Source organism: Castor canadensis, chromosome 3 (genome assembly GCF_047511655.1).
Source record: "Castor canadensis chromosome 3, mCasCan1.hap1v2, whole genome shotgun sequence".
NCBI classification, from domain to species: Eukaryota; Metazoa; Chordata; class Mammalia; order Rodentia; family Castoridae; genus Castor; species Castor canadensis.
Genome location: NC_133388.1, coordinates 68,136,244 through 68,152,069, shown reverse-complemented (window position 1 = coordinate 68,152,069; position 15,826 = coordinate 68,136,244). Strand labels below are relative to the sequence as shown.

At 34.6% G+C, this 15,826-nt stretch overlaps 1 protein-coding gene and 1 long non-coding RNA gene across 8 annotated transcripts in view; both read right to left on the bottom strand.

The window, feature by feature from the left end:
- LOC141421594 (uncharacterized) overlaps window positions 1–11,476 on the bottom strand; it is a 44,558-nt gene extending 33,082 nt beyond the window's left edge. Inside the window, exon 1 of the long non-coding RNA XR_012446182.1 lies at window positions 768–11,476. This is a non-coding gene — a long non-coding RNA (uncharacterized lncRNA). The remainder of the gene's footprint in view (window positions 1–767) is intronic.
- Window positions 1–15,826, bottom strand: part of Slc25a21 (solute carrier family 25 member 21) — a 468,932-nt gene that overhangs the window by 438,268 nt on the left and 14,838 nt on the right. The window lies entirely within an intron of this gene.

Genomic DNA, 15,826 nt, shown 5'->3' with positions numbered 1-15,826 from the left:
CTGGAAAAGACAGAACTATAATCAGGGCAAGTGCAGAAAGGGGAAAAGGGAGAAGGGAATAAGAACAAAGGAATTTTTATGGGAGTGAAGCTACTCTTTATGTGTGTAATAGTGACTAAATGACATTGTACATTTGGTGAAAGTGGCATGACACAATTTTTAAACACAAACACTGGTATGTTTTAAAATAGTAGGTTTATGTTTAAGTATTTTTTTTTCTTCATCAGTGTCAACTGCATTTCATTTTAAAATTTAATTTTACCCAATTGGCAAAAATATCAACTTTAGTAGCTTGTTAGAAGCAGAGACATTGGCTGATTTTCTTAAAGTTTTTCACTGTTTATAAGACATATGTAAGTATATTAGAATGAAATGTAAACTAAAAGAGAAAATGTTCTTCAACAGCTCTCAAAAGCACCTCATTTGTGGCAGCTGCCTGATTTTTATTCGTCATTATATTATCAGGAGTCAAGCCAGAAGGAGTGTAGCGGTGTGGAATAAGCCATGCAGTCTGCCTAATCTAAGAAATGGAAATTATCTTTCCTATTCTCAAAAGTGAAAGATATATGTCATTAAAAGAGCCATAAGGCATCATCTCTTCTTTAAATTTATAGTCTACTACCATTTAACATGTCTGTATGTTAATGAACTAGTTTTGCAGGTATTAATTAACTACTGGCACCCAAAAATAGGTAGAAGAAATTAAAATATGCGAAAGCTGGATTATCCATTAAGGACACATTCATCAATATTAATAAAATACTTACATTCCATTTAAAAGTCCTTTCACCAATGTTCTTACATTCCTAGATTTCTTTTTCTTTCGTTTGATCCCATAACTTGTATTGTAAAATATTTTTCATGCATTCCACCTGTTTCTTTCTTGAACAACCACTTAGGATATTAAGTGGTAAGAACAGATCTAGATGTAATGTCCCATTCCACAAAAGGCACTTATTTTCCCAGGTGATTTAGGAAAAAAAAAAAAAACTACTGAAGAAACATGATCCTATTTTTAGAAAACTGAGACAAGGAGAAAGACAATTGGAGAGACAAAGGAAGAGAAAAACAAACAATATTTCTAGACATTTTAATTCATGAACTATCTTAAGTAATGCAATTTGACATTTAAAAAAGCAAAGTTCAAAACTTACAACTTTAAGCCTTTAAGTCATTTATTTTTATGTAAACCAATTTCCAAAATAGTCCTAACAAAATTAAGAGAAAATATGAAGGTTTTCATCGTAAACCATGTTTTTTTTAAAAAAAATTAAATTTTCTGGGCTGGGGTATGGCTCAAGTGGTAGAGCACCTGACTAGTAAGTATAAGGCTCTGAGTTTAAACCCCAGTATCATTAAATTAAATTCTCCTTAGCAATGTCATTTTCACTACATAGCATCCTAGCTGCTGATAGAAATCAAAATATGCCAATACATAAAAAGCTCTGCCTTAAGCATAGTTGTTCACATACATTAACTTATTATCTTTACCTTTTATATTTTATCTATTTCACTCCATTCAGTTGCCTATACATTTCTAGTTGCTTCATCTGCTAATGTCTCTTCAATGAAATATTCTTTATGAGCTTCCTAAAAACCACTGGAATATATGACCTATAGTTACATATTGATTCTCATAAAGAAAAATTAGTTTTGAAAAATGAAACACTACTTTCCATGTTTAAGTTATATCCTACAAACCAGTCCTCAACTGAATTTTTTTGTAAACAATGTTGCAGTCTTTCACCAATGTTCTTTGGTTCAGCATAAATGATATGGTAAATTTGCATTCAAATTCTTGGAACTTTTCAAATCTGTTTCCCATTTAGCTGGCCAGCCAAAAACAATATTTTCATTTGTAAACAGCTGTTTCATAATCAGCCCTTTTGTATTATGTGAAATCCATAAGAGATAGAAAATTTTCTTAAAATACAGGAATTGCATTAATCCACTGCAAATCATTGATTAGTTTTTGTATACTACCACATAGTTTAGCTTATAGGGAAAGATTTTAAGCAAAATTTAATCTTGTGTCCAAATATAACATTACTTTAAACATGAGGTCATCTAAACATCTGTCTCCAATACATCACTGGGGATTTAAATCAAAAGTCTGCTAAACATGTACAATCATTTTGAAAATAAATAACAGGACAAATTTTGTCTTGATTGTGATTATCATGCATTTTAAAAGGAAACATTTATTCTAATAAGAAAAGTCTGAACTAATTTAAACTTTATTGACATTAAGTTAAAATAGTTTCATACAAGAGTGAAGGATATATTTCATTTATTTGCTGTTTAACAATATTTATATTTAACTGTTCAACATTTTATCATGAATTTTTGTTCACAAACATTAATTTCTTTATCTCAGCATATATTGTCAATCATAAAAAGCTCAAAAAAGAATATTTCCATTCAGTGACTAAAAAACAAATAATATTCTTTTTTTAAACTTTCCTTTATGGCAATCATGAATCCTCAACAAGAGTAAAATAGTTCTATCCATTTAATTGACTCGTTTTATGCTTTAAAATAAAATAAAAATAGCTAGTTACAAAAGACAATTAAGGCACTAAATTTACTCCAAGACTTTACAATCAGCAAAGAGTGGATTGTATTTTAAAGGAGATTAATTAAACTCAAACTTTACACCTTACTGTAGAATTTTATATGTGTCTAGTAAATATGAGTACATAAAAATTTAACACCAGGATTACTTCAGAACCCAGCTAAATACTGGGTTAGCATTAAAAATAACCAAAATGCTTAATCATTTAAAAAGTTTCTACCAAAACTAAAATGAACATGAGCAGTTGAAAACCTGGAGAAAAAGAAAATAGAGTATCACTGAGTAATATATTCTTAGAAAAACACCATGGTATTCCCCAAGTGCTGCAGAAATCCCCAGAGAATTCAGCTGCAAGGGATGTTAGCGTCCAGGTCCATCTTCCACCTGGTTGGCCATCACAAAATACAACCCTTGAAGGTGGTAGTGATGGCTTTCTGCACCACCTCAGTTCATTTCTTCATTTGGCTTATACTGTGAAGTTGCTGACTTTGGCCATGGCAGTTTCAAATTGTGTGTTTTTCTTTGGTTGATACTGGTAATGAACTTTAAAATGCATTTCTAGCATAAGTGGAACTCTATTAAGGGACTGTGACTCACTCACGTTGGACATTCATCAACAAAATTGCTTCCAACACATGTTTGTGGCTTGAAAATGCTTGATAATTGCATGAATCAGTTAATGAAAAGGACTTCAGGATTAAAACCCAAGAGTTTTCACCCTGGTCTTCTTGAACTGCCTACTAGCAAATGGCCTTAATTTCCCACATATAAAATGAAGCTTGTTCTTCACCTACACCTTCATGGAGATACTGGGAAAAGTTAATGAGAGCATATGTACAAAAGGAACTGTAAGTGTGTGTGTGGAGGGGTACTAGTGAGAGGGGAAGAGTGAATGAAGGAGATTAGGGGAGGGTATATGGTGGATGGACTTCATATACCTATATGAAATAGAACAAAGAAACCTCTTGCAATTGCTTGGAGTGGGGGGGCGCAGGTTGAGAGGGATGTAGCTAGTGTACAATATAAGCCTAATCAGAATTGTCATGATGAATCCCCCCACCCTGTATAATGAATATATCCTGATTTTAAAAAGTATAAACAAACAAACAAAAAAGAACTATAAAACTAGCACTAGTACACAAGTATAATGGTGATGCCTACCAACAATATAGCTATTTCAAAATCCTACATGCAGAGAAGCAAATACTGAATGTTAGATAATTTGTTTAATCTTTTGTAATACTGGGGTTTGAAATTATTTATTTTAAAACTATTCTTTAAAACTAAAGTAACATGCTTATAAATATCCTGTGGTATGTTAAAATAGAAAGGAAATCTCTTTTGAATATACAGTTAAAGAACTGATGGCTAAGTAATTCCTTTAGAAAAGTTAACTTTGGTGTTATTTTTAAAAACCTTATAAGATCCTAGGAACTTAATAATTAACATCTTTGAATTATCATGAAGAAACTCAGCCTTTCTTATCTAATAATATACAATTGAGTTTATTCTGGATTTTAGACTTTCCCTTCCAAAATGTTTAATACTGTAATAGTTCCCTAAAGATTCTGGGTCAGAATAAATAATACATGTTTTTGCATGTTGCCGGCATTTTCCCCTAAAATTTAAGCAAGCATGGATATGACCTAAGTGAGCACAGTTTGTATTTGACTCATATTTGTGTTAAAATAGCACAGAATTTTCTTAATGGTTATTTCTTTCATTTAACTCAATCTTTCTTTAAAAATTAAATATAAAAATAATTTTGCTTTTGTATAGTTTCCACTGTACAAACTTTACCTCACACATACAAAAATTACCTCGCATCTACTTTGTAATTTCTTATTTCTTTTCTAGTAGATTTACTCTATCATGCTGTTGACATAAAGTTTTCCCTTTTGGCTTTTCTCTATTCAGTTACTCAACATATCTGAAACAAAATACACAAGGTACTATGTGTCACTTTTTATGTTTTCTAGATTGTATTGACTTTTTAATTTGTTCAAAATACTCACTTTAGTAAGTTTTTCTTTTCGTTCGTGTGTGTGTGTGTGTGTGTGTGTGTGTGTGTGTGTGTGTGTGTGTGTATGTTTTCTGGCACTTTGACAGGACATAGGCCCCACCCTCAGGGGCAGCATTTCTCAATCTTGGTTGCACATTAGAATCACCTGGAACAGTTTTAAAACTGTTGAGTCCCCAAGAGACTCTGATTTAGTTGTTCTGGGGAGTGGCCGTAGCTTTGGGATCTTTTTAACTACCCCAGTGACTCTAAAGTGTAATCCAGGCTGAGAACACCTCTCTGGGAGTCTTGTTGGGGAGATGGCCAAACCACCAATTCATGGTGTGCATGCTTGGGCCAAACAGTGGGCTACCCACTTTGTGGCATTGTCTCATCTAACTCACAATAATGTTATTGAAAGATTTACCTCTCCTAACTTATGAATGAGGATACGAAGATTAGAAGGATTAAGAAACTCGCCTGAGGTCTTACCAGTGTTAATTGGCTGAGACAGAACCCAAGCAGCTCAGTCCATTTCCAGGATGATAACTCCATGTCACTGGCTATCATCAAGCAGAGACTATGCCAGAGCAGAATTTCAAAGAGGTAAGTCATTATGCTTGTGAATAAAAGAAGTGATAAAAAAAAGAATCACTTTTCAGGGATCTAAAACCACTAAAACAAACTTTGGAAATGTACATTTTTCTCCTTAGCTCAATTGTCACAAATGAATTGTAAATTTTCTCAAACTAGTAGTATCTGAGGCAAGGAATGCTCACAGGCAGTGTCTGGATCTAGCTGCATATCTCCCAGTTGTCATGGACACAGAAACGAACAATGAAATCATTATTTAACTATTATTTTTTTTTAGTTGCTAGTCAGCATATGATTGTATTTGTAAATGGCATCTCTGCATTCCCTGTGGATCAGGGGAGCTGTCCCTCCTGGTAGTGACATAATAACCACAAACAAAACAGTCCATCTCAGGGGAAAGCCATCTTTATCTGTCAGTTTTAGTCAGTTGAGAAACAGAGCTGCAGGCAGCTGAAAAAACAGTTTGACTGTTTTAAGTTTACAGGTGGCCTTATAATGGAAAGTTTTACACATTGAGATTCCTTTGCAAGTTAAAAACGTTTGGACAAAAAGGGACAAGAGTTGGCAGTCTTTTCATGCAATGCTTCTAACCAGCTTACGAAAGCAAAATATCAAATTTTAGTGAAGCTTGGAGAACTAAGCACCTGCCTTCTGGCAAACAGGCTCAGCTAAATGTTACCACGCTTTCTGGGCTACACACTCTGCATGGTTAAATCAGAACAGCCACACAAACTGTTATCACGGGGCCTGGCATACACACAACACTCAAGAAATGTTTTTTGAATGAATTCATGGACATTGGGGAGAACTAATTTAAAAAATACTTTTGAAAATCAGCTTACAGTTACAGTATATAATAATAATGTCAGTGTGTAAATCACAGGACAGCTGCATAAGGCCCAGGTAGAAAGTATTTTAATGTGTTTGTTTTTCTGCTTGAGTGTGTGCATGTATGGGCATGAGGTTGTGTGCATGCACTGTGTTTGTTTGTGAGAAATCAGGATGAAAGTAGAAAAAGCATCTGATAACTCCATATGTATTAGCAGCATGGACCCCATGCTTGGTGCGGGGGAGAGGGGCTGCCTCTGAAAGACACCTGTTGTACTTTCTCCAATATATAGGGCAATGAAGTATTCAGAACCAGTCTATTTTGAAGTTAGCTCAAAACATCTCTTTCCTGATTTTCCTAGTATAGTTAAATTTGAGGCCTACCAAATGGATTAATTTAATGTAAATATTTAATGCATCATCCTCTTGAAACAAAGTACAGTTAGCCAAGTTTATCAATTTAGCTACTATTTTCCTATAATAACATCAAGGATTTAAAAAGTCACATTAGTCAGCTATGTATAAGAGTCAGAAAAGCATGGAAGGAGTTGGTAGGAAACCCAGGACAGACCCTGACTGAGAGTACTGATACATGGAATTGAGCAACTAGAAAAGAAATAGAAAACTAATGAGAAAAGAAGACTCAGCTAATTATAAACTTTAGTTATAATGGAACAGACAGATCCTAGCTAATCTATAAATCAATAATTGTCAATCAGGTAGTTTCTATCTTTGGGGGGTGGATATGGAAATAATTTACATTGAAGATAAGGTCTTTCTTATCTTGATTAATAATGATTGATAAAACCTACTCCAAGTAATTACATCCAATATTAAAACCTCAAAAGTTATTACAAATGATGAATATAATAGAATATCTACAAACATATAAGTTCCCTTCCTTGTTAAAAAAAAAAAAAGTAGGTTGTAAAGGATGGAAGTGACCCAAATCATTTGATAGGCTGCCTACTAAAATAAGAATTAGGTATCACTCCTTACCCCCTAAACATATACGATTATTATGGGTCAGTTGAAAATAAAAATTTTAAAGAACCACTCATGTTGGCCTACTATGGGATTTGGAAAGGAAGTCTCCAGAATCAACCTAATGACTCCATTTTGGGAATTAAAAGACCACTTCATCTAGTGAAAAAGATGATATACAGTGATATACAGTGTGAGGAAAAAAACAAAATTCTAGAGTTAAGTAAAATAAGATTAAGTTTCTAGAAGCTAAACAGAAAACTACAGCTTATGTCATAAATTCAGAACTATAGTTAATAGATGCATGTATTCATATAATGTGAGCATTGTGAACATTTTTTAAAACTTTGAAAGATACTTAGATTCTTGTATATTTTTCTTTTCCGCTAGTAAAAACTAATACAGAGTACCCACTAAATGTTAGGTGCAATTCTAAACACTTTACATGTATCAACTCACTGGATCCTTCCAACAATCTTATGAAGTAGACAGCACTGTAGCTCTACTTTATGGATGAAGCACAGAATTGTTAAGGTGCCTGCTCAAAGCAACAGCTACTAAGGGACAAAGCTGGGACTGGACACCAGGCATCGGGACACTGCCTCCCTGCTTTACCCCTGTTCTCCTTGAAAGGGAAAGTTCACTAACACACGGATGTCTCTTGATGGGGTCCCTTTGTTTTGTCTTTGTTCACCTGGGTTGTACTTATGTCCTTGCTCAGCTCTTACAGTATACTCAACTATGTAACTATTTTAATAATAGTTACATAATACTTAAGTATGTATATATACACACATAAGTACATACACACACACACATATGTACATGAATGGGTTAAACAACTGTTTGGGACACCACAGTAGGAACTTAATATACCAAAAGGGGAAAACTAAGATTAGGTTGCTATGACGCCATTGAAGAAGTCTACTACCAAGTGACTGATGCACATGGGGATTGGCTCAGGGATTTCTGAGGAAGTGTGAGACAAATAGGATTGACGGGAAAAACACTGTGGCCTAATTCCAAACAGTAACCAACTTAAGAATAAGATACTCTATGATTCCTGTAACCATTCCTGGGGAGCCAGGTAACAGGAAGAAGCAGGTCTACATTCATACCCAGTCAAGGTCTAGGAAGACAATTATGAAGGGCTAAAGAACCAGTGGGACCAATAGTACCTAGAATTAAAGGCCCTCCGTGATTGACTTCTACTGAGAGCAGCAAAACTGGGGCCCCTTGGATTTGCTTTGTCTTCCTTTTCAGCTAGTAGGAAGAAAATGTATGGTTCCTGGGGCAATGTTTGAAGTTGGTGGCAGGTAAGTGGCATGATTCTCACCACCAATGACATTGGGCATAGAGGAAACTGTCCCAGATCATTTAGGAAAAAAGGTTTCTATTAAACTGATAAAAGATTTAGAATTTTAATTGATTAACTATAAATCATTAAATCAATAACTTAATTACCATTAAAACATTAATCAAATAATTAAATCCAAGATAAATAAAAACTAAAATAAACTTGACATTTATTCATTCATCTGTTCACTTGACAAATGCTTACTGAGCACCTATTCTGTTCTGGGTTGTTTTAGGCGCTAGGAATATAGGCTGGTATCAAATAGAGCAAAATTCATACCTTCAGAGAACTTAGAGTCTACTGATAGAAATAAGAGTATATTTTAGTATATATCATTATCTTAAATGATTTATTTAACAATTAGTATTATGCATTCTTACATTGAAACATGCCAGTATTTGAGATCAATAAAACAGAAAAAATGGGATATTTTTATTTAATTAAATCAAAATTTTATTATGTGGTTATTTTCTCAGCAATTTAATGTTAGTAAAATAGATACTAAAAGTGTGACTTTTTCATGTCTATTCAAAGCAAGGGTACATATATTCATACAAACCATAAACCATAATAAAAATGCAGGTATTTGCCAATCTAGAACTAGTCGAATGCTAGCAACCTGTACCTCCTAATGACCCCTGCTGCTCCATTTTCTCTGACCTTGCTTCCTATGCCTAAATCTCTGGTTTGTACTTCCTCTTTGGTTCATCTCTGCTTTCTGACTATTCACCATCAATCTATCTATCCATCACTCACTGCAAAAGTCTGTTCCAGGAACCACTAGGGTCAGAGGCTTTAATACTCACTCCCCCTTGACCCTTGGGATCAGGGCCTCACATATGTGGAAAGAGACCCAGTACTCTTATTTTTTTGAGATTCTCAATATATTAAAAAGTAAAGAAATGCCAACTCACTGTGTGATTATAATGTAGTTTATTTTAAATGCCTACATTTCATACAGCAATGCTTTCAACCCATACAATTGGCAATGACCCATGACTTTATGCCTAGCCATATTTGAAATAATTGTTAAAAGCTTAAATTTATGAATTCTGTGTATGTGAGGTCCCACTACACAGCCTGCTGGTCCTGCCTGGTACCCTGTCCTTCTTGGCTGTTGACACCTTTTTATTTCATTGCAGGGAAGAAGCCACTATGCTTTTTCCACATACAAACAAGGAGTCCCATTGCTCACCACTTAGAGCTTTTAAAGTGCCCAGGAAGAGTTAGCACATGGCTCAAGGCATAAAGTATGTGCCCATCAATCTTAAGGCCCCCATATTCAAATCCTGGTACCACCAAGAAGAAAAAAAAAAAGCACAGGGAAGCTAACAAAGGCCAAAGAACCCTATGTTTGGGCACAGGAATCTTAAATGCTCCAGAGTTAAGAACTCCTATTTGTGGATTTCATATTTAGTGCAGGCTTTTTATTAAAGGATGAATTTCAGTAACATATTCCAGGGAAAGTACACCCTGACTTCAAACTACTTATCTAAAATTACGGATTTTTGGAACATGACCTACACGTATAGGGCCCTACATGAAACTATACTTATTCTCACACAGGTAACTATTTCTTATATGTTCTTTTTAACAAAGTAACTGTGACTCCTTTCTAAAAGATTCAAAATATCCACAAATATGACTTTACAGAGCTGAGTGGGGCGGTATAGTCCTATAATTCCAGCTACTCAGAAGGCAGAATTGCTTGAGCCCAGGAGTTCAAGGCTAGCCTGAGCAATATAGCAAGACCTCATCTCTTTAAAAATATGGTTTTATACAATGGTGTAATTCATTTCTAACCTATGTAAAGAATGGAAAGCAAAAGACTTCCTCTTTAAGTTTAAAATAAAAAACATACTTAGTATATAGTTTCTCACATAAGCAGCAACTGCATGTCTTATACTGATTATACGTTAGATATAGTCATACTGGTTAGTGTTGTATCATTTTTATTTAGATATACTTTAGGTCAAAAACAAAAGTTTTGTTGTTAGTGATGCTCTGAGAAACTATGGCTCCTGCAAGGAATGTTTCCCTGCACTGTCAGCAAGACAAGTGGTATCACTATGATACAGTTGGCTTCTAAATCAGAAAGTATTCACTTTACACTTGCCACCTTTACATCTGGTTAGGCAGGGTATACCAACAAAATAGGTCTCAATGGAACTTTACTGTTTAATGGAAAATGCTATGTTAATAAAAATATATTTTTTGAGTGACTGCTATAGTCTAAACACTAGATTAGGCCTGGTAACACAAAACAAACAAGGCATGGTCTCTACCTAAAAGGAGATCTCTCTTCACAAGACTCTTTGCAGTGCAGTTTTTAAAATTAATCACAGTAGAATTAAAAAAAAAACCCTAAAATAATTGTGAAAAGCATCCTTGCAGTGAAACATAATGCTACATAATATGTAAGCATACCAATGAAAATATTTTAAGTACGTATAATACTAGATAATAGCTATTTAAATACCCACTATTGAGTAGACAGATGAGCTGTTTCCTAACTTCAGAAGATATAAGTCCAACAAGAATCATGTAGACATTATTGTTACCACTGCTTTTATTTTTTAAACTTAGATGCCAGTACCTTTACTTTTGCCTCCTTTCCATTCTCTTTGTTACACTTCTAATCTCCATCATATCACTTCTTGAGGTTTATAAGACAAACACAAAGAAACTATATTGTTCTTTAAAGGAAAATTCCTGATATGCCTGACCACTTTGATACCATCACATTCCTATTTTAACTTTGAAGTATACACATATTTTCATAATGCAGCTAAAAACTGCTCAATCTAAAAAAAAATCACTAACTAGCCTTCTCTACTCTTTTTTTTCTGCATACTGGGGCTTGAACTCAGGGCTTACACCTTGAGCCACTCCACTAGCCCTTTTCTGTGATTTTTTTTTTTTCCGAGATAGGGACTTGTTGCGAACTCTGCCCAGGCTGGCTTTGAACTGTGATCCTATGATCTCTGCCTCCTGAGTAGCTAGGATTACAGTTGTGAGCCACCGGAACGCAGCTTTTTCTACTTTAACAAAATACCCAAGGCTGGGTACTTCATTTATTTATTTATTTTTTATTCTTTTATTCACATGTGCATACATTGTTTGGGTCATTTCTCTCCCCTGCTCCCCTCCCCCACCCTCTTCCCCCTTCCCCCCCTCAGTTCCAGGCAGGTCCTGTTCTGCCTACTTATATTAAGAACTTTTATTAATACTTCTCCTCCTCATAGCTGTCCTAAAATTCCTTAGCTATACACATTTCTGATTAAAAGAGAAAGTACTAGACTGGAAATGTGGCTCAAGTGGTAGAGTACCTGTTTGCAAGCATGAAGCCCTAAGTTCAAATTCCAGTTCCATAAGTATTTTATATATATATATATATATATATATATATATATTTGTATATATTTAAAAAAATAGTTTAATGTAGTAATCATGTAACTAAAAACTGTATTTGAAGACATGGGAACGTTATACTGCCATCTTGTGGTTAACAAACTAAATCCACAACACAGATGTATCAATCTAAAGAATATTTTTTTCCTACTTAGAGCTTCACGTTAAGGATAATATATTATTTATACATTTCTCCACTTTCTTAGGTTAAAGGACACTAAATTAAAACAAGAGATGGAATTTTGAGTAGCTGCCTCAGTTACATAAAGAAAAACAACTATGTATTTGACATTGGAGTACTTGCTCACAGAAGTTTATAATTTACTGCTACAATAATACATACTCTACCCTAACAATTCTAAGAAACCAAATCATGGAATCTTGGAGTTTCTGGTAATCCCTAAGATTAATATACTTACGCCAAGTTTATCTATAATTTTCATTTGATCCAGGAATGTATTTTAAATTCTAAGCAAGACCACTACAGAGAAAATAAATAGTATAGCAAACAGAAATAGTTTCTTTCATCTATCTTTATTACTAACATATATAAACCTATTTTTCATACACAGTTGAGAATAACTAAAAGGAAAATTTAATTTTGATAGTGCAGTCTTCTAAATTTCTCAACTATAGATTCTTCTACAATCTATCCCATGCACCTGAAGGCATCTGTTTCAAATGGTTTGTAATGGTGGAATCTAATTAGAAGTTAACACACTTCTAGATCTAGCTGCAGAGAGCTTTATCTTTCTTTTTAAAAGAAAAACACCAAAATTATAGGGAGACAGTGCCATCTATAGGTCTGCATAAGGAGAGCTTGGTGAGTCTGGATTTTATGTGAATGTCCACTACTGTGAAATACTAGCCAATCAAAGAAAGGCTCTTGAAGGACATTCCAAAGTAATCCTGCTCATTCTCAAGTCTCTGGAGGGATCTTGCAAATTCATTCCAAAGTTCTTTGTCTTTACAATTACTCTCCAAAATGATAATGATAATAACAGTCACCACAGCAACAAAATAAAAAAACAATGTTTTCCACAATTGTATTAATCTGATTTTGCATTCTTGGTGATCCATAAATATTGGTTTTCAAGAAATATTAGTACATTCATATGTGCCTTTTTTCTCCTGCCACCTGCCTCATTTTGTAAAACTCCTTTGGTGCACAATTCCACTTTAGGTGTCATACAATACTATTGAAACATATATGAATCTCATCTTTCTCTAAAGAAAAAGAAGTTACATCTTCTCCCTATAGTAAATAGTCCATTCTAGTTTTCACAGACATTTAACTAAATCCACCCTTGCATCTAACCTGACTTGACCAGATTGATTGAAAGGAAAAGGCTCAAGATATAACTATTTCATGCAACATAAGATTCTCTCCTTTTTCACAGATAGGCTCCTCTTGTTCTCTCTGGGGTTGCTCTCACACCAGAGAGTTACTCCAGTGGTTTACTTGGTTGTGTAAGGGTTCCATTAATAATAAATGAGAGTTAAGGCTTCGGTCATTCCTAATCAACTTCATGTAGGGAATGACAGAGGCCTTGTTGATGCTGACCAAGCCTCTTGCTGAGTAATATGAAGAATGCCATCCTTGAGCTATGACTGGCATTTCTTGTAAAAACAAGAAATGGTCTGTTGTACCAAGTGTGGGCTCTGTTTGTTCATTAAAATACTCAAGTTCACAAAGCAGCTCAGAATATTTAACTGAATCAGAGAAGCCCTATGAAAGCTGTAGTCTGTGTGGGACTGCTTACCTGATTTCCTTCTCTGCACACTAAGGAGTGGTGGCTGAGAGCTGAAGTTTTGACAGCAAAGAGAACAGTTTGAGTCCCATGCTCTGTCACTGGCCTTGAGGAAATTATTTGCTTTCTCTAAGCTTCACTTTTCTCATTTTCAAGAAATCACAAACTAATGTAGATGATTTAAGCAAAGTGTTTTGTACATAATAAACATTCAATAAATGTTAGCAATCAAAAAAGATTATCTTATCAATTCTTATTTATCTTACCCATATTTATTGACTATGATAATTAGTATCTGTCCAACCTAAACAAACACCCAATAAAGTTCATTTATGACTTCTTAGGATGACAAGGAGTGAATGAGAAAGACTGGACTTGAAATAGGGATGAGTACAACTGTGATATTAGTTTCAAAATACACTTCTGAACTGCCTTTGAAAAATCATTACAGTCCACATGACTATTAATTCCATGTTATTTCTACCATATACATTAGCTATGTGAGTCTGCAGGGCACAAGAAGTTGAAGATATAGAACCAGGAGTCACCCACAAAAAGATAATACTGAAGCCAGACAGTAAATGGGCTTCTTCAGGGAGATAACAGAGTACATATAGCAGAGAACATAAGCTTATAGAATATCTATTTCTAGGAAAGGGAAAAAGAGGCCAGCAAAGGAGACTGTAAAAGAGTGGTGCAATAAGAACAAGAGAGCTGGAAAGCACCCACAGGGACAACTTTAAAGAGAAAAATCAGCAAGAGATGTAGAAGTCCACAAATATTAGATAAAATTGGGAACAAAACCCAGCAGGTAACAGTTTCAGTCAAAAAGGTAAATACAGATATGCCAATTATAGCAGGTTGAAAACCAAATGAGAAACTATTCAGAAAGATTGACAATGAAAAGAAGAAGGAACATAAGATTAAAGCTTGAAATATGGAAGATGAGTTTGAGAAATATATTATAAGTTAAAAATAGAACAGAATGCTGGTTTTGGATAAAATTGTGTCCCCTCAAAAGATATGTTCATATCCTAACCCCTGGTGCTTGTGAATGAGGTCCTACTTGATTAGAGTGGGCCCTAATACAATGATTGGTGTCTTTATAAGAGGGAAATTTGGACATGAAGAAAGAGATTGATAAGAATAGAACACATGTGATGATGTATGCAGATACTGGAGAGCTATATTTATGAGCCAAGAAATACCAAGGACCAGTCATAGCTCCAAAAAACCAAGAGAGGAGAGGAATGGAACAGATTCCTCCTCAGTACATGCAGAAGGAACCTGCTTTGATGACACCTAGATTTTTGACTTCTGGCCTCCAGAACGGTGAAAGAAAAAATTTCTGTTGTTTAAACAACCCAGTTTGTAGGACAATGTTCTGGCAGTCCTAGTAAGTTAGTACAAGATGATAGATTATCATCAAAATATGCAGATCTAATAGAATATTTACCATGTATAAACCATGATCACATCAAAATGTGGGAATAACTGACACAACTATAATAATTAAAATATTCTAATCACTGGGAAATAGTTTGCCAATTTATATCTAACAATGTAAGAATGAACACAAGATGAAAGGAAACTGATAAAGAAAAATCATTTTAGGAACTGGGAGCATAGCTCAGTGGTAGAGTACTTGCCTAGCATGTGCAAGGCCCCAGGTTCAATACGCAGCATTGCCAACAACAAAAGAAAGTTTAGATCCAGAACAATTATGAAAATCCTACAGAAGCTCCATAATCTCATTTCTTTCATCCATTAACGTTTTGAAGATACCACCTACTTAAACCATAAAGGTGTCTGAAAATGATTCATGACACATCTCTCTTGGGTTTGGGGTCCTGGAATGAAAGACAATACATAAATAAAATGACTACCCTGTGCCTTTCACCCAGAAATTGACAGAGATTTTTGACCTGAAGATATTTTTTCCACTTCATTTACTAAATGGTTGCAACAAAATATTGCTCAAAGTGTTGCTGCAAGCATCAATTGTTAATGATTAGAAGCCCTGAATATATCTACCTTCAGAGTAGGAGCCTAAGAATAATATTCTGTGGTTTGGTTTTTTATATTCACTCATTAATATAGTCATGGACATTTCTCAACCCCCTACTGTGTCACCCTCCAAAACACAAGGCTCTCAAAACTCTGAGATCATGTAGTCAGGATGGGGGAGGGGTTTAACAGCCTGCTCCTAAAACATTGGGAAAAAGTTGTTTTGTGTTTCAAGTTAATTGAATCATGTACCACATACTAAGAGTACTTACACTTTTAAAACATCTTTCAGAGGAGAGTAAAATGAAAAATTCGCTGAA